The sequence below is a fragment of the Plecotus auritus genome (assembly GCF_963455305.1).
Source record: "Plecotus auritus genome assembly, chromosome: X".
Classification (NCBI taxonomy): domain Eukaryota; kingdom Metazoa; phylum Chordata; class Mammalia; order Chiroptera; family Vespertilionidae; genus Plecotus; species Plecotus auritus.
Window position 1 is genome coordinate 36,074,347 of NC_137784.1, and position 20,910 is coordinate 36,095,256.

Sequence of the window (20,910 nt, forward strand, 5' to 3'; positions counted from 1 at the left end):
TGCCAGTCGGGGGGCACAACCTGAGGTCCCACAGCTTGGCACCAGGGCCAGGGGCACGGCCTGAGTTCCTTGGTCAAGCCCCACCAGGTGGGGGGTGCAGCCTCAGGTCCCCTGCCCCAGCCCAGTGCCTTGCAGTCTCAGGTCCCTGCTGATTGCTCATTAAGGCTCTTTACAGGAACTCAGCCTCTGCTGTGGGTGCAGTCATCTTGTGTTACAGAAACCCCGCCTCCACTATGGGCGCCACCATCTTTGTGATGGTGTGACAGTCAATTTGCGTATTCCCTCTTTTTTAGATAGGATGCTTTGGGAAATTTACATAGTTATGACATGAAAGCTATGATATTTGAATGTCAGCAGTAATTGCCAGTACAACTATAATAGAAGCTTGGATCTCTTGCATGATTTGAGTGATTATTTTTCTCCACTTAGATTGCCTGAATTTGGACATGACATGTACATTTGTCTTAGTGTTGGATGCTTGGAACATAAAGCCTTCAGGTTCTATTTTCCTCAGAATATAGATACAATCACAGAATACAAAAGAATACTCTACTCCCAGTAGTAAAGCTGTTTGATACCATTAAATTTTGTATCAGTTAACTTAAACACTAATCCTAGTTATATATCATGGAATGTTTGGTGATTTCAGGTGACCTTAGGTTACAAATATCACTGAATCTTGGCTTCCTAAGCTGTGAAATGATAATAACACCTACTTTTCATTGTCATTATAATTGAAATAATTTATGGCAATATTTAGCATTTTGACTAGGTTATAGGTACTGAATATGTCAGTTTCCTTCTTTTCTTGGCTTGTTCCATATATTTTGTATCACTGTTTTTCCCCTCTTAATTATAATTATCTTAATAGTGTTAAAATATATACAACATAATATTTATAATTTTAACCATTTGTAAGTATATAATTTAATGAAACTAAATGCATTGCACAATTTTGTGTATTTATAACTATTATCTATATCCAAAACTTTTCATCATTTACAATAAAGTTCCATACCCATAAAATAAAGCATTTCACTTTCCCCTTCCTCTCACACCCTGCAAACCTCTATTTACTTTTGTATTTCTGACTATAAATTCATCATTTTAGACATAGCATAAGTAGATTCACACAATATGTAACTTTCTGTGCCTGGTCCATTTAATAAAGCCTGATACTTGCAGGGCCATCTATTTTGTAACATATATCAAAAGTTCCTTTTTTTAAAAAAGTAAAAAGCTATGTTATAAGACATTCCTTTACTGTGTGATCATTTGAGTATATGTAGTAGTAGTAGTTACAGTGGATAAACAAATATAAAAATACTAGTGGTCCAGTGTACAAAATTCATGCACTGGGTGGGGGGATGTCCCTCAGCCCAGCCTGCACCCTCTCCAGTCTGGGACCCCTGTGGGATCTGGCCTAAACTGGCAGTCAGACATCCCTCCCACAATCTGGGACAGCTGGCTCCTAGCCACTCGCTGGCCTGCCTGCCTGATTGCCCGTAACTGCTTCTGCCTGCTAGCCTGATCTCCCCCAAACTGCTCCCCTGCTGGCCTGGTTGCCCCCAACTGCCCTCCTCTGCTGGCCTGATCACCCTCAAGTCTTTTATTAGTGTAGATATGACCCTTCACAGAAAATTTCACTAACCCTGCTTTACAATAAGGGCTTGACGACTGAATCATTGGGCCAGACACCAAGATTTCCTTTCTTTGAATAGTGGAGGGAATAATTATCTTTTCTTTAAGTTGCCCTGAACATCAAATGAGATAATGACTTAGAAAAGTATAAAAGCACCATATAAAGACAACTCTCTTTTTCATGTACTGAAAAGACAATAAAGTGGTAAAATGAAAAACACTATTTTTATTCTCCCCCTTCCTTCCTTTACAGCCTTTATTTAAACTGTGAAATTTATAAAAATTTCACTCCTATTTTCTTTTCTTTACATTCAATATTATTTTGTATTAGTTTCAGGTTTTATATTAGTTACAGAATAGTGGTTAGACAATCATATACTTTACAAAATGTTCCCCGATATTTCCAGTACCCACCTGGCATCATACCATCATTACAACATTATTGATTATATTCTTTATTTAAGTGAGAATAGGTTTACAGGTTCCTTACAATCTTTCTTTTGTGTTGCTTGCCCTTTCTTTTCTTTCTCACTTCTTCCCTCATTTTCTTTATATAGTATCTCAATTGGCCCTCAAAGCTCAGTGAACGCACTGGGACATGCTTAATCCATTTTACAGACCAGGAAACTGAGGCCAATTCCAGTTGGCTGTGGAACGTGACTCAGTGTGCAGGGAGCCCTCACAGAGGTACTCTCCACCCTTCCTAAGGGGCAGTAGTGGGGCAGACAGAACAAATCTCATCAGGCTTCTGAGCCTCGTTCTCAAGCACCTCTTCATTGCAGACGCTCCACATTCTTTTCGTCTCTCCCACCTCCCGCCCCCATTCTTTACTGCTTCCCCTTCTTGGGAGCGGTGGTAGGCTTTGCACTCACTGCACAGGTGTGGATTGCTGTGGGGCAGCGCAGGAACTGGGGGCAGGGTAGGTGCAGGCTTGCTTTTGGGCTGAGGCGGGAGCAGGAGTCACCACCTCTCAAGTGTGTAGGCACTGGTGGTTACTGGTCTCGCCATGGAGCAGAAAGGTGAGTGGTGAAGTGGCCTTGCGATGAGGGGCAACGGCCACCGGGCTGAGGCCTGGTTAGCACTGGGATCTTTGCTGAACCACCACAGTCGGGTACCTGGCAGTGTGGTGCCCCTCCACTGAGGTGGTGCCGTCCCTCAACCCCCGCCTCAGTGCTGCAGGGCTGTGCCCCTCTGCCAGGGCTTCCTTCCATGCTGGCAGTCATCACCCCTTGTTCCCTGCTGGGCTGACCCATGTCTTGGGGCCACTACAGAACCTTGCTCTCTGTGGGCGAGGCAGATCTCCACCAGCTGGCCCCCTGTTTCAGCCTGAGCCCCCTCCAGTGCACCCCGCCTTGGTGCTACTCTGTGCTTCTTGGGCCGCCCACCTCCTGGCCAGCCACTTCGCCAAAGCCATGGTGCTCACCCGGGAGCTGACCCTCAGGCAGAGGCCTGTCCATGTGCCTGTGGACCACCAACCTGGGCCGCTGTGGCCCCACCCCCATCCCTGATGCTGCAAGTCCCCGCCCACCTGCACCTGCTGCGCACGCAGCCTGCTGATTGCTCATTATTGTGATGGCGTCCCAACCAATTTGCATATTACCCTATTATTAGATAGATTAACCCTCATTATCTTGGTGAGATTATGGGAGAGTTTTATTTATTAATTTATTTTTGTAATTAATTTAATTTATTTTTTCCACCATCATTTATCCCCCCTCAAAATGTTAATTCTTTAAGACTGAATAATACTCTGTTTTATGTACATATCACATTTTGTTCATCCATTTATCTGGGATAGGTGGGTTATTTTCACCTTTTGGTTATTCTGAATAACTGGAGGTCCAGTGCACGAATTCATGCACAGGTGGGATCCCTCGGCAATCGGGGTCTATAGGGGCAGATCGGGGCTAGCTGGCCACAGGGAGGGACCACAGGAGGTTGGCTGTGGGAGTGCACTGACCACCAGGGGGCAGCTCCTGCATTGAGCGTCTGCCTTCTGGTGGTCAGTGTGTGTCATAGTGACTGGTCGACTGGTCATAATGGTCACTTAGGCTTTTATATATATAGATGTTACTATTATAAACATAGCTGTGAAAGTATCTGCTTGAGTCCCTGTTTTCAATTCATTTTAATGTATATTACTAAGAATAAAATTGTTGGGTCCTTTGGTAGTAAATAATTTTACATAATTTTACTCAGCTACTTTGATTTGTAGATTTTTATATATCAACAAATTTTGGAAGTTTTGAACATTTTTTTTTCAAGTATTATTTTTGCCATTTTCTCTCTTCTCCTCCTGATATCTTTTTTTCTTTTTGTACCTTAGACGGAATGATTTCATTTGTCCTATCTTCAAGAATACTGATATCTTTCTTCTGCTTGCTTAAATCTCCTTTTGTGCCCTTTAGTGTTAAGCTATATTACATTCATATTTTTGTACTTTTCAGCTTAAAAATTTATTTATGATTTCTTTTTATAAGACCTATCTATTTATTGGTATTCTAATTTTTCATACATTGTTTTTCTGTCTTTGTCTATCTCTTTCTTTAACTCTTTGAGAATCTTTTAGTAGTTGTTTTGTTTGTTTTTTAAATGTGGTACAAAGCTTTATTTGCATGGAATTACATCTCTGGGTGTGCAAAGTCCCATTTCCATTAAACCAGTCCTGGGAGATGCGCAGCTGTGGATTCAGAAGTGCTAGGAGCAAAGCCAGTATCCAAAGTTTCCTTCCATGGTAGAGTCTGGTTTAGCATCAGGCTACTTGTAGTCCATTAGTCCATTGTATGTGGGGCCCACATGGCCTAAGGCAAATGAAGGAGCATGAGAGACCTGCAGGCCTGGAGTCAAGGCATAAGTAAGCAAAAGCTAGTTAGTTGTTTTAAATTTGTGTTCCATAACTCCAATATCTTGACTTCCTCAGGTATATTTTCCTTCAATTTTTTTTGTTTCTTTGAGTGGACCATATATACCTTGTGATTTTATTGTTGTTGTTGTAAACAAGGCAATTGAATTTTATAATGTGGTAATTCTTGGAATCGGATTCTTTCCCTTCCCCAGAGTTTGTTGCTGTTACTATGGTCATTATTGTTATTGTTATAGTGTGGTACTATACCAAATATCAACCTGAGGTTAAAACTTAGTACCTTCTCAGGTCTTTTCTGAGCTTCTGTTTTTAAAGAACATGTATGGTAGAGTTTCTAAAACTCTCCATATATACAATTGGTTTTCGAAGCCCCAAAAAATAGGTACAGTTTCTTTAAATCCCCTGAATACTGCTTTAGCAATTGGGAGTGAAACTATGGCATGTAGCCAGTTTATGTACCTGGATTTCAGGGAACAGAATCAGAATACCTTAATCAGAACACAGAACTCAAATATCTGTAGGATAAAGTCCTTCAGTCCTACACTGACTTTGGCAGAACAACTTGTCATTATCCTCACTGCTGCCTGGCACAGGCCTGGGGAGGGATAGGTGGTCACTATCACAATGAGGGCTGAAACTGTCCAATCCTATATAATAAAAGCCTAATATGGTAAGTGTCCAACTGTTCGACCAGTCGCTATGACACACACTGACCACCAGGGGGCAGATGATCCAACCTGTAACTTAGCTTGCTGCTGGGGTGCAGCCAATCAGGACTGGGTGAGACGGGCCAGAAACTCCCTGGAGTCCTCCTGTGGTCCCTCCCTGGCCCCAGTGGTGCACCAATGGGGTAACTCGGCCTGGCCTGTGCCCTCTCGCAATCCGGTACCCCTTGGGGGATGTCAGAGAGCTGGTTTCAGCCCAATCCCTGCAGGCCAGGCCAAGGGACCCCACCAGTGCACGGATTCGGGCCTCTAGTATTAACCATAATTTTCCAGCCAAGAAACTGCATGGATTCTAGTAGAATCCAGAATTCCAAAATGGTTGTTCCAGAAGATGGTGCCAGTACAATTGGTGTCTTAGTGGACATATTCCTGGTTCTTTCTACTTGTCATATTCTATAATGTCACTTCTTGTATAACACTGTATTTTTCGTTCTTCTTCTTGCTTCCTAATCATAACTAAAAGAAGACAATCTACAGGCAGTATTTCAAGAGCTCCTTATAATTACTACCATGTGCTCCTATCCTAAATAAGCCCTTTCTCACCTACATATTGACATAACTATCCCTTACATGTATATGGTCTGGTATTTCTTAGAGCTTTAACATGAGTAATGGTTCTCCTATTAACTTTCTCCTGTACATATCAAAACTTCTATTCCATAGGACAGAAACTGAGGTTTAGAGAGTTTAATGATTTGCTCAATATCACTTTATCAATAAGAGTGCAAGGCAGGGTAGAGGGAATATCAGTTCTTGCTTAAATAAGGGCTTGACAAATGGAGAAGGGTTCAAATTTGATCTATTAGACCACAGAGTCTATAACCAGAATGAATAAGAGAAGTTGCAGAGATATCACATATAACTGGACATCACTAAATTCACAATCCTCCTCCAAATCTCTTCTGGTTCTATTCATAGATTTATAGAATTTTCTTACCTACTTTATTTACCTAAAGTATCCTACTCAACTTTCAAGACCCAGGTCTCATATCATATAGTTTATGAAGCCTTTTTGAAATGCCAAGAAATTTTCTTTCTCTCAAAACTCCTCATTTTGATTTATGCAATTCGTGTTTAGATTATATCATATTTTATTATAATTATTTGCTTACATGTTTCCCTTCTATTACATAGTAAAATCCGTGATATCAGTGACAATGTCTTAACTCATTTTGAATCTTTATAGCTTATCATTGTGTCTTGTATGTAATATATGGTGAATAAATAATTAATGTGCCTCAGTTTCCTCATCTGTAAATAGGAATTATAATTATACCTACCTCTTATGACTGCTGTGAATAATAAATAGAATAAAGTATATGTAATATACTTAGAACAGTGTTTAAAATAGAGTTAGTGAATAACAAATGTTAATTGTTATTATAATAAATATTAACATAATTATTAAATTGATGTCCAATTATGCTGGCAAAGTAAAGTAGAACCCTGTTCTCAAAGTTTGATGTGCATTCTATTATTCCAGCCTTCTCAGCTGTCTCTTGCTGTCCTTGGTTATTGTCTTCCCATCACTACTTTCTTGTGATACCTCAGCTGAATACCTCCCTCTGTGCAATCTTGGCCAATGGTAGAGACTCCAGTACTCCATGTCTGTCTATGGTGTAGACAGGGAGTGACTGCAGGACCCTCCATCAGAAAGCATAGAGATGCAACAGACCTTAGCCTACCTCCTGATGTTGGACATGGCACCTGCACATCCAGGAGAGCTCTTTGGAGTCTGTAGGGCACCCCGGGATATAAGCTTACAATGTCTTCTACACAGACCCTGTGCACCTGCCCCTCTGAAGTGGACAGGCAGGCCCACCCTCAGACTGTTGGATAGCTAAGGTAAAAATTTCAAACCATGCTACAAAGCTATAATTATCAAAACAGTATTTTATTGCCAGAAAACAGACACTAAAATCAATGGAGCAGAATTGAGAGCCAGAAATAAACCTGCAAACATATGGAAAACTAATTTGGTTCCAACAAAGGAGCCAAAGACATACAATGGAGAATAAAAAGACTCTAATTGTATTGGTAAAACTAGATTGCCACATGTAAAACAATGAAACTAGACCACTATCTGAAACCATAAAAGGATTAACTCAAAATGGAGCAAAGACTTTAATGTAAGACCTGAAACCATAAATCTCCTAGAAGGAAAAAAAAAACCAAACAGGTGGTAAGCTCCTTGACATCAATATTAGAAAGAATTTTGCAGACTTGACTGAAAGGAAAAGTAAAAGCAAGCATAACCAAATGAGAGTGCATCAAACTAAAAAGTTTCTGCAGAGCAAAGGGAACCATCAACAAAATGAAGAGGCAACTGATTAAGAAGATATTTGCATTTGATATTTCTGATAAGGGGTTAATATCCAAAATGTATACATATAACTCAGTAAGTGAAAACAATCTAATTGAAAATGGGCAGAAGTCCTTAATAAACGTTTTTCCAAAGACTACATGCAGATAGGCGAAAAGCACATGAAAAAATGTTAAATATCACTAATTATTAGGGAAATACAAATCAAAACCACAATTAGGTATAACCTCACACCATTAGAATGGTTATTGTAAAAGAAACAGGAATTAAGAAGTTTTGGTGAGAATGTGGAGAAAAGGAAACTCTAGCATGTAAATTGGTGCAACTACTATGGAAAGCAATATGGAGATTCCTCAAAAAAAAAAAAAAAGCAAGAAAAAACTACTATATGATCCAACTATTTCACTTCTGGGTATTTATCCAAAGAACATGAAAACATGGAATTGAAAATATATATTCAGCCCTATGTCTATTACATCATTATTTACAATAGACAAGAAATGGAAACAACCTAAGTGTTTGTTGGTCAACAAATGGATAAAGATAATGTGGTATATATAAACAATGGGATACTACTTAACCATAAAAAGAAGAAATATTGTCATTTACAACAACATGGGTGGAACTTGAGGGTATTGTGTTAAGTTAAATAAGTGTGACAGAAAAGTACAAAAATCATACTATTTCATTAATGTGTGGAATATAAAAAGAGAAAGCATGAAAAAACAAAACAAAAATAAACTTATAGACACAAACAACATATTGGTACTTACCAGTAGAGAACGGTGTGGGAAGGGCAATATGAGTAAAGGGGGTTAAATATATGGTGACTAATGGGAACTAGAATTTTGGTTGTGAGCACAATTGTAGTATAGGAAATTATTCTATCTAATAAAAGAGTAATATGCAAATTGACTGTACCTTCCCTACACCCAATTGGCTATAATACGCAGCCAATATATGTGCAAATTGACTGTACCAAGCCACGCCCACCAGCCAATCAGGAGTGATATGCAAATTAACCCAACAAAGATGGTTGTGGCCATGGAGCAAGCAGGAGGCTTGGGTTTCCCCAGCAATGGAGGAAGCCAAGCTTCCTGCACACCCTGGCCTGCCCTGGACTCCACTCAAGGCTACAAAGTTTCAATTATAGAAGATAAATAAATCCCAACAAAAATGACAGCAGCCATGGAGCTGGAGAGAGCAGGAGGCTTGGGTTGCCCCAGCGATGGAGGAAGCCAAACTTCCTGGCCTGCCCTGGCCTCCGCTCAAGGCTACAAAGTTTCAATTATAGAAGATAAATAAATCCCAGATACCAGGGCCTCTGCTTGGGTCGCCAGGGGGCATGACTGGCCTGCAAACCACCACAGGCCCCTCACCCAGGCCACCCCACAACCCAACGGAACCCCCACCCTGATCCAGGACACCCTTCAGGGCAAACCAGCTAGTCCCCACCCGTGCACCAAGCCTCTAGCCTATCTAATAAAAGAGTAATATGCAAATTGACCATCACTCCAACACACAAGATGGCTGCCCCCATGTGGTCAAAGATGGCTGCCCCCATGTGGACACAAGATGGCCACCACAAGATGGCCAGCAGGGGAGGGAAGTTGGGAGGGACCAGGCCTGCAAAGGAGGGAAGTTGTGGGTGATCAGGCTAGCAGAGGAGGGCAGTTAGGGGTGACCAGGCCAGCAGAGGAGGGAAGTTGGAGGTGACCGGGCCTGCAGGGAAGGGCAGTTGGCAGGGGCCCAGCCTGCAGGGGAGGGCAGTTAGGGCCAATCAGGCTGGCAGGGGAGCAGTTAGGCATCAATCAGGCTGGCAGGGGAGTGGTTAGGGGTTGATCAGGCTGGCAGGCAAAAGCGGTTAGGGCAATCAAGAAGGCAGGCAGGTGAGCAGTTGGGAGCCAACAGTCCTGGATTGTGAGAGGGATGTCCGACTGCCCATTTAGGACTGATCCTACTGGGATCGGGCCTAAACGGGCAGTTGGACATCCCTCGAGGGGTCCCAGATTGGAGAGGGTGCAGGCAGGGCTGAGGGACACGCTCCCCCGTGCACGATTTTCATGCACCAGGCCTCTAGTTGAGATATAATGTTGTACACCTGACACATACAATGTTATAAACCAATGTTACCTCAATTAAAAAGTCATATAAAAGAAACAGGGATATCAATTAGGTTTAATCAGCTAAGATGATCTCTTCATTAGTCCTTATTTATCTTTTTATCAACTGCAATATGAAAAATTACATGATAACTTGACCCAGATAAAAAGCACAATTCTTCCAGAAGACTCATTGGGATGAAATATCAAATAGAAAATTCACAAACTAGTTAACATATTAGATTCCCTCAGTCCCCAGTTCAGGGGCTTTGAAATATTTTTATTACACACATTAAGAAAATACATTTTACACCATACTCATTACAAAAATATATATCCACTGTACAATATGCAAATGCATGTGTATTTTTTAAAGTGAAATGTTTCACAAACCTTTATAACCTTAAAACATTATGTCCTATTTTCAACTCTATTCTACTTAGTTAAAAAAATGTCAGTCAAGCCGAAACCGGTTTGGCTCAGTGGATAGAGTGTCAGCCTGCAGACTGAAGGGTCCCGGGTTCGATTCCGGTCAAGGGCATGTACCTTGTTTGCGGGCACATCCCCAGTGGGAGGTGTGCAGGAGGCAGCTGATAGATGTTTCTCTCTCATCGATGTTTCTAGCTCTCTATCCCTCTCCCTTCCTCTCTGTAAAATATCAATAAAAAATATATTAAAAAAAATGTCAGTCATGTCTCTTTATACAAGATTTTATGATCCAGTATTGTATGGCTGCCTGTTTCTCAAAAACACTGTGTCTTTTTTTAATCACTTTAACCTCTGTTATACATATAGTAAAACTAGAAGCCCAGTGCATAAAGATTCATGCAAGAATAGGCCTTCCTTCTGCTGGCTGCCGGCACACTGTGGGCTTGCTTAGGCAGCCTGTGAAGCAGTGGTGGCAAGCCCTGCATGCTCTGGCATCGCTTCCTCCTCACCCTCCTTCTCCAGAGAGTTCCTCTGTGCAGCGCTGGCACTCCCGTGGAGGCACAGAGGGGAAGAGGTGGGGGGAGCAAGGCAGGCAGGGAGGACTGGAGAGGTTGGGTGCGTGAGTGCATTTCACTTTCCCATTGTAAAAGTGGGATGCAACTGGGCCCCTTCCTCATCCTCTTCTTCCTCTGCCCTCTGCCTCCTGCCCACCTGCCCTCCTTCCATGCCCATTGCCCTCTCCTCTTGATTTGGCAAGATAAGGAGGAGGGAAGTCTGATAATTGGGTTACTGTGTAGGTGGCCTCTTTCATCTATTCAAAACAAAGCTGAGACGCCTGCTGCTGCTGCTCCTGGGGCTCCCGGGGTGTGCTAACTGTCCACCAAGCAAGCTCCCACACGTGTCCATGCCTGCGGGGCTGCTCCAATGCTAGGGTTTTGTTTACCAGAGGAGCGGGGCAAGGGTGAGGTAGAGGGAGACGCCAGACACTGGGAGCTACAACCTCAGTCACCAGAGGGTTGCCTCTGAGGCCGGGGGCTGGGTCATAGGGAGGCTGCAAGGACGATTGACAGTGTGAAGCATGGCAGGGAGGCCCTGAGGAGGCTCGCTGCCCAGAGGCCTAGAGAGGCCGGGGGGGGTGGGGCCACTGCCATCTTTGACGGGTTAATTTGCATACTCACTCCTGATTGGCTGTGGGTGTCTCAAAGTGACGATCAATTTACATATTTCTATTTTATTAGTATAGATTGAGTCCAAGGAGATTAGCTTGTTGTTGAACACACAGCAGAATCATTTCAATATACTGGAACAGTAAATTCTGATCACTTACCCCAGAGTGGGAACTCTTGTATAATACTTTGATAAATACTTATACTATGCTTCAATGTCTAACATAGTTGGCACTTAATAACTATTTGATGAATGAGTTTGTTGAGTCAATCAATACTATGTAGGTAACGACTTACTAACACCACTAACAGAGTGAGGCATACTGAGGAGAATTGGAAAATTTACTGAAAGGGGCAATTATTAGAAGTATGATTGAAAATCACTATGGTGGAACCCAATTTCAATACAATATAAATCCAGTGTGAAAAATCTGGAAGTCATCAAAAACAGCTTTGTTAATCAGAGGAGATTGGAAACAGAAATGTAGAATTTTAATGGATATTAAAATGATACACATTTTTGGAGGAATTTAGAGTACCTTCAGTTTTTGAGGCTGCATCACAAATGTTACAAGTTTCCTCAGTTATTCATTTTCAGTATTGCATCAACTGCCTCTGTCATTGAAGTGCTTCCCTTGTTTTTATGGCATTTTCACCACATTGAATTATCCCAGGGTCTATCAACTGAGACCAGGTTGTAAGGTTTTGGATACTTAAAATATAACAATGGTAGTGGCTGACAGGTAAGGAATTGTTTTTGCCAACTCATTTTTTTTGGAATTTTGTTTTACACATTTGGCTGGCTTATTCTTTTGATGTTGAAATGTTTTAAATATTTTAATGGGCAACTTAGTTGCTTAAAAATAAGTAGTTGTTTGCAATATATGAGGTTTTATTGTGATTTTTTTTTTGAAAATCAACATGAAGATGCCTCTAACAGATTGAGGTTAAATGATTAAATTACAATTTAACAATCATTGATTTTTTTCAAAGCATCATGGCATTCATCAAACTCCCAAGGAGATGAATTTATTTAAAAAAAAAACACACAAAAAAAGTGAGAATAACCCATTGAGAATTCTGTGCATGTGAAAATGGTCACTAAGCCCAAACAATCAGGTGTTTCTGATGCTAATGTACCCAGGGATAACTTTTTCAATCACCTAGTACCTGTTCTTAGTTCACTACTTATAATTTGTTCTTTTTAATATTTTCTACTTTTATATTTTCTGCATCTTTTCATCATAAAAAATAAAAGAGCATCTCTCTTTCAAATGACACTTCAAAAGGATTTTCATGGTGAAACTGAAACTGGACCTTGGTGAATGAAATATGGGAAAGGAAGTACAAATAATCATAACTGCAACTAAATTAATTTCCTTGTGTGATTCTATGCATTTTTCTGTTAGTTTCTCTTTGCTATAAATGTCCAGAGCTGAACCCATTTTCTTGCATATTTCCAAGATCAGAGACAGCATTTTCAGTTTTTCATAAAATATTAAAATACATTTAATAAACAAATATATACTACAATTTTGAATTAGCCAATTTATTTATATACACATATTTAGGATGGAATCTTGGGGGATTTTACATATTTTATTTCAGTTATTTTTATTACAGTTTTCTATTAATAAATAAAGATCCATGAAATAGTCCTTGTATCATTTGTTTCTGATCTTAATAATATCCCTGTTCTTAATCAGAGCGAGGTATTTGTTTCTTCAAGGTGTTGTAAGAAAAATATACTGTGTCCAGGAATCATCAAATTACAGTAGGAACCTAAAACCTTCCAAGTTTAAAACTCCACAATTTTCCAAGTAGAGGAGGTTTCTCATTAGTCAACAGAGTATCATTTTAAGATTGGGAAGTTAGATGCTATTGCTATTGTTATTTTTATGGTTTTGTGAGTTTATGAATTTTAGAGTTTATGAAAGTGTGAATTTATTATATTCTGAGTAAAGGAATTTTGTAAATCAAAGGAGGGTTTTGTATGTCAAATAACAAGAAAGAAAATATTTTTAAAATTGAGATAGAAAAGGCGACTATAGAAAGAAAGAACAAATAGATATACAGAATTAATGGAACTATAGACAAAAAAGAATGATAGAATAAAAGGAAGCCTAGCCAAGGAAATAAAGAAAGAAGGCGAGAGAGAGAGAAAGAGAGAGAGAAAAGAAGGAAAAGAAGGAAATGAAGGAAGAAAAGAAGCAAGAAAGGGAGAGAGAGGGCATGGAGGCAGGGAGGGAGGAAGAAAGAAAGGAAGGGAGGGCGGGAGGGAGGGAGAGAGGGAGGGAGGGAGGAAAGGAAGGAAGGGAAAGAGAAAGAAAAAGAAAGAAAGAAAGAAAGAAAGAAAGAAAGAAAGAAAGAAAGAAAGAAAGGAAGGAAGGAAGGAAGGAAGGAAGGAAGGAAGGGAGAAAGAAAGGAAAGAAGGGAGAAAGAAAGGAAAGAAGGGAGAAAGAAAAAGAAAGGAAGAAAGAAAGGAAGAAAGTTGGAAAGGAGGGTAAAGAAATTAGGAGATAACTTTTTCATTCCATCAAACTATATGTCTAGTTATACTATTACTAGAGGCCCGGTGCACAAAATTCATATATGGGGGCGGGGGGCTCTCAGCCTGGTCTGCACCCTCTCCAATCCAGGACCCCTCAGGGGATGTCTGACTGCCAGTTTAGGCCCAATCCCTGCCCTGCAGGATCGGGCCTAAACTGGCAGTCAGACATCCGTCTCACAATCCAGGACCACTGGCTCCTAACGGCTCACCTGCCTGCCTGCCTGATCTCCCCTAACCACTCTACCTGCCAGCCTGATCGCTCCTAATTGCCTCTGCTTGCCAGCCTGATCGCTCCCTAACTGGTACCCTGCCAGCCTGGTTGCTCTCTAACTGACCCCCTGCTGGCTTGGTCACCCCCTAACTGTCTGGAAGGAAGTCGGACGTCCAGAAGATATTTAGTCAACCCATTCTAATTAGCATATTACCCTTTTATTAGTATAGATATTGGCAAATAAAATCATTTTCACGTTTTTATTGTTGACATAATTACAGATATCCCCAAGTTTCCCCCCTTTGCCCACCTCCACCCAGCCCCCATTCTCCCTCTCTCTGGCCATCACCACACTGTTGGTGGTGTTCATGGACTATGCATATATGTTCTTTGGCTAATATCTTCACCTTTTTTCATCCAATCCCCTTCTCCATGCTCCCCTTTTATAATTATCAGTCTATTCCATGAACCCATGCCTCCTGTTCTATTTGTTCACCAGTTTATTTTATTACATTCCATATATAAGTGTGGTCATATAGTATACTAGAGGCCTGGTGCACAAATTCGTGCACAAGTGGGGTCCCTTGGCCTGGCCTGCGGGATCGAGCCAAAACTGGCTCTCCGACATCCCCTGAGGAGTCCTGGATTGCGAGAGGGTGCAGTCCAGGCTGAGGGACCCCACAGGTGCATGATCAGGGCTGGGGAGGGATGCAGGAGGTTGGCCAGCCGAGGAGGGACCATGGGAGGTCTTCAGGGCGTGTCCAGCCCATCTCACTCAGTCCTGATCGGCCATACCCCAGCAGCAAGCTAACCTACTGGTCAGAGCGTCTGCCCCCTGGTGGTCTGTGCACATTATAGTGAGTGGTTGGGCAGCCTTAGCATATAATTAGCATATTATGCTTTGATTGAATGATCGACCGAATGACTGGACACTTAGCATATCAGGCTTTTATTATACAGGAAGCCTTTCACAGACTGGCTTATTCCACTTAACATAATAACTTCCAGGTCCACTGGAGAGCATTATGTTAAGTGAAATAAGCCAGGCAATGAAAAAAAAAATACCACATGATCTCACTCATTTATGGAAAATAAAGAACACTATAACCTGATGAACATAAAGATAGACACAGAGGCAGTAAAGCACCGAACAGACTGTCAAATTACAGCAGGAAGGCTGGGGAGTGTTGGGGAGGTGGGGAAAGAGATCAACCAAGGACTTGTATGCATGCATATAAGCAAAACCAATGGACACAAGACACTTTGGCGGGTGGGATGAGGGCATGTGACAGGGAGTAGGGGAGGCTGGGGGAAGGTCTATGGGGGAAAAAAAGGAGATTTATGTACTACTATATGTAATACTTTAAACAATAAAATAAAATTTTAAAAAAAGAAACTAGGTATGTTAAATAGGTAAAGATTTTCTAATAGTTTTTTGCACGGATTCCCCCCTTTCCCAAATGCCTACCAAAATAAAGAAATGACTGATCTAAAAAAAAATTAAATTAAATTAAAAAATTAAAAAAAAATAATAAAAAAAAACTTCCAGGTCCATCCATGCTGTAGCAAAAGGTAAGACTTACTTCTTTTTCACAGCTGTGTGGTATTCCATTGTAGAAATGTAACATGGCTTTTCCCCACTCAGATTCTTATTGGGCTGTTTCCAGATCTTGGCTATCATAAATAGCACTGCTAAGGACATAGGGGTGCATATAGCCTTTCTGATTGATGTTTTGGGATTCTTAGAATATATTCCCGTAAGAGGGATTGCTGGGTCAAAAGGCAGTTCCACTTTTAATTTTTTGATGGAACTCCATATTATTTTCCACAGTGGCTACATGAGTCTGCATTCCCACCAGTTGTTTACCAGGGTTCCCTTTTCTTCACATCCTCACCAGCACTTGTTGTTTGTTGATTTATTGATGGTAGTTATTCTGGTAGGTGTGAGGTGATACCTCACTGTGGTTTAAATTTGCATCTCTCTGATTAATGACATTGAGCATTTTTTCATGTACTGTTTGGAGAAATGTCTATTCAGGTACATTGCTCAATTTATAATGAGATTTTTTGTCTTCCTGGTGTTAAGTTGAGCAAATTCTTTATATATTTTGGAAAAACAACACCTTACCAGGTATATCATTAGCAAATATATTCTCCCATAAAGTAGGTTCCCTTTCATTTTGTTTATGGTTAATTTGGCTGTGCTGAATATTTTTAGTTTGATGTAGTCCCATTTACTTATTATTTTCTTTGTTTCCCTTGCCCTAGAACAGTGGTCGGCAAATTGCGGCTCGCAAGCCACATGCGGCTTGCGAGCTGCGGTTTGCTGCTCTGTTGACTAATGAGTTTGCCGACCACTGACCTAGACTCTCGATTCCAATAATTACAGGCTGTTGTTGTTCTTTGTGATTAAGCCCCTATCCAGTGGTCGGCAAACTCATTAGTCAACAGAGCGGCAAACCGCATGTGGCTCGTGAGCCGCAGTTTGCCGACCACTGCCCTAGAAGATATATCAGCAAAAATATTTGAATTAGAGATGTCTGAAATTTGCTGCCTGTGTTATCATCTCTAGGATTTTTATGGTTTCATGACTTACATTTAAGTCTTTTATCCATTTTGAGTTTATTCTTGTGTGTGGTGTAAGGTGGTAGTCTAGTTGTTGTTTTTTAATATACCTGTACAATTTTCCCAACACCATTTATTAAAGAGACTTTCTTCACTCCATTGTATGCTCTTGCCTCCTTTGTCAAAATTAATTGACCATAAAGATGTGGATTGATTTCTGGACTCTCCGTCCTGCTCTATTGATCTATATGCCTGTTCCTTTGCCAGTAATGGTGTTTTGATTACAAAGGCCTTCTAGTATAGTTTAATATCAGATGTTGTGATACCTCTAGCTTTCTTCTTTCTGAAGATTGCTGAGAATATTAGGAATCTTTATTGGTTCAATATAAATTTGGGGAATATTTGTTCTAGATTTGTGAAATATACCATTGGTATTTTTAAAAATATATCTTTATTGACTTCAGAGAGGAAGGGAGAGGGAGAGAGATTTAGAAACATCAGTGATGATAGAGAATCATTGAGCAACTGCCTCCTGCACTCCCCTCCTGGGGATTGAGCTCACAACCCAAACATGTGCCCAAACCAGGAATCAAATTGTGACCTCCTGGTACATAGTTCAACACTCAACCACTGAGCCATGCTAGCTGGGCTATGCCATTGGTATTTTAACAGTAATGGGATTGAATCAATAGAGTTCTTTGTATAATATGGACTTTTTTATTTTTTTTTAAATTTTATAGTATGGACTTTTTAATGATGTTGATTCTTCCTATCCATGAAAATGGTATATGCTTCTACTTAATTGTATCTTTCTCAATTTCTGTCTACAATGTCCTATAGTTTTACAAGTACAGGTCTTTTACCTCCTTACTTAAATTTATTCATAGGTACTTTATTTTTTTTCTTGTTGCTGTTGCAATAGTAAATGGGGTTGCTTTCTTAGTTTCTGTTTCTGAGTGTTCATTATTGGTGTATAAAATTTCCATTAATTTCTGAATATTGATTTTGTTTCCTGCTACTTTGCCAAGTTTATTTATTAGATCTACTTGTTTTTTATTTTGTGTGGAGTTTTTTCGGTTTTCTATATACAGTATCATGTCATCTGTGAATAATGATAGTTCTAATTTCTCCACTCTAATTTTGAATCCATTTACTTCTTGTCTAATCACTGTCGCTTCCACTTCCAGTACTATGCTGAATAAGAGTGGTGAAAGTTTCCTTAGCCCGTTTTTTCAGTGGTTAGCGCATTGGTACGTGGACTGAGGGTTTTCATGTTTCATTCCAGACAAGGGCACTTACATTAGTTTCAGCCTCCATTCCCAGCCCAGGTCGGGGTGTGTGCAGGAAGCAACTAATCTCTCTCTCTCTCTCTCTCTCTCTCTCTTATTTTCTTTATTGATAAAGGTATTACATATGTGTCCTTAACCCCCCTTGTCCCCCCACTCCCCCACTCATTCCCTCACCAACCTGGTGTCTGTGTCCATTGGTTATGCTTATATGCATGCATACAAGTCCATTGGTTGATCTCTCCCCTTTCCCCCACCCTCCCCTGCCTTCCCTCTGAGGTTTGATGGTCTGATCGATGCTTCTCAGTCTCTGGATCTATTTTTGTTCATCAGTTTATGTTTTTCATTATATTCCACAAATGAGTGAGATCATGTGATATTTATCTTTCTCTGATTTATTTCACTTAGCACAATACTTTCCAGGTCCATCCATGCTGTTGCAAATGGTAGGAGTTCCTTCCTTTTCACAGCAGTCACAGCAGTGTAGTACTCCTTGTGTAGCTGTACCACAGTTTTTTAATCCACTCATCTGCTGATGGGCACTTAGGTTGTTTCCAAATCTTAGCTATGGTAAATTGTGCTGCTATGAACCTGGGGGTGCATATGTCCTTTCTGATTGGTGTTTCTAGTTTCTTGGGATAAATTCCTAGAAGTGGGATCACTGGGTCAAATGGGAGTTCCATTTCTAGTTTTGTGAGAAAACTCCATACTGTTCTTCAGAGTGGCTGCACCAGTCTGCATTCCCACCAGCAGTGCAGGAGGGTTCCTTTTTATCCGCATCCTCCCCAGCACTTGTCCTTTGTTGATTTGTTGATGATAGCCATTCTGACAGGTGTGAGATGGTACTTCCTTGTCATTTTGATTTGCATCTCTAAGATGATTAGTGACTTTGAGCATGTTTTCATATGTCTCCTGGCCTTCTGTATGTTGGTCTTTCAAAAAATATCTATTTAAGTCCGTTGCCCATTTTTTGATTGTGTAGTTTATCTTCCTTTTGTTAAGTTGTATGAGTTCCCTGTAAATGTTGGAGATTAAACCCTTATTGGAAATAACATTGGCAAATATGTTCTCCCATACAGTGGGCTTTCTTGTTGTTTTGTTGATGGTTTCTTTTGCTGTGCAGAAGTATTGTATTTTGATGTAGTCCCATTTGTTTATTTTCTCTTTAGTTTCCATTGCCCTAGGAGCTGTATTGGTGAATATATTGCTTTGGCATATGTCTGATATTTTGTTGCTTGTGGGTTCCTCTAAGGTTTGTATGGTTTCCCATCTTAGGTTTAAGTCCTTTTTTTCCATTTTGAGTTTATTTTTGTGTGGTGTAAGTTGGTGGTCTAGTTTCATTTTTTTGCATGTATCTGTTCAATTTTCCCAACACCATTTATTTTTATTCCAGATGAATTTTTGGAGCATTCATTCCAGGTCTGTGAAATATGCCTTTGGTATTTTAATGGGGAGTGCATTGAATCTATAGATTGCTTTGGGTAGTATGGACATTTTAATGATGTTGATTCTACCAATCCATGAACATGGCATGTTGTTCCATCTGTTTATGTCTTCCTCTATCTCTTTTTTCAGTGTCCTGTAGTTTTCCGAGTACAGGTCTTTTACCTCCTTAGTTAAGTTTATTGCTAGATATCTTAATTTTTTGTGCAATGGTAAATAGGATTGCTTTTTTAATATCTTTTTCTGTAAGTTCACTATTGGTGTATAAAAATGCCATAGATTTCTTGGCGTTAATTTTGTATGCTGCTACATTTCCTGTAATGCTAAGAACTTCCCTCTCAGGACTGCTTTCACTGTGTCACATAAATTTTGGTTTGATGTCTATTTATTTGTTTCTAAGTAATTTTTTATTTCTTCCTTAATCTCACTGGTAAATCTTTCTTTGTTTAATAACATGCATTTTAGCCACCATGTGTTTGAATGTGTTTGAGCTTTTATAGTTGTTAATTTCTAGTTTCATGCTATTGGGATCTGAGAAGATGCTTGATATGATTTCAATCTTCTTGAATTTATAGAAACTTGTTTTGTGTCCTAACACGTGGTCCATCTTTGAGAATGTTCTATGTGCACTGGAGAAGAATTTATATTCTTCTGCTTTGGGATGAAATGTTCTCTAAATGTCAGTTCAATTCATCTGAGCTAGTGTATTGTTCAGGGTCGCTGTTTCCTTATTTAGCTTTTGTCTGGAAGATTTATCTAGTGATGTCAGTGTGGGCTTAAAATCCCCTATTATGACTATATTGTGTTGATCTCTCCCTTACAGTCCACCAAGAGTTGTGTGTGTGTGTACATTTGTATATTTAGGATTCCTTTATTGGGTGCATATATTTTTATAAGGGTTATATCCCATGTTGGATCTATCCTTTTAGTATATTTTGCAGTGAACTTCTTTGTCTCCTATTATGGCCTTTTTTAGTCTATTTTCTCAGATACAAGTATTTCTACACCAGCTTTGGTTTTTCATTTCTATTTGCATGAAACATTTCTTTTCCATCCCTTCAATTTCAGCCTGTGTGAATCTTTTATTCTAAGGTCTCTCTCTCTCTTTTTCTTTTTTAAATATGTTTTTATTGATTTTAGAGAGAGATAGAAACCTCAATGATGAGAGAGAATCATCTACCGGCTGCCTCCTGCACACCCCCAACTGGAAATCAAGGCCACAACCTGGGCAAGTACCCTAACTGGGAATTGAACCTGGGACCTCTTGCTTCATGGGTCAATGCTTAACCACTGAGCAACACTGGCCAGGCCTAAGGTGTGTCTCTAGTAGACTTCATATATATGGGTCATGTTTTCATATCCATTCTGCCACCCTATATCTTTTTTATATAAATCTTTATTATTGAAAGTGTTACATATGTCCCCACTTTTCCACCATTGACCTCTTCTAGCCCACCCCCAGCCCAACCCAAAGCCTTCACTACCCTATTTTCTGTGTCCAGGGGTTATGCATATATGCATACAAGTTCTTCTGTTGATCTCTTCCCTCCAACACACTCTTCCCAGCCTTCTCTCTGAGATTCGACAGTCTGTTCCATGCTTCTA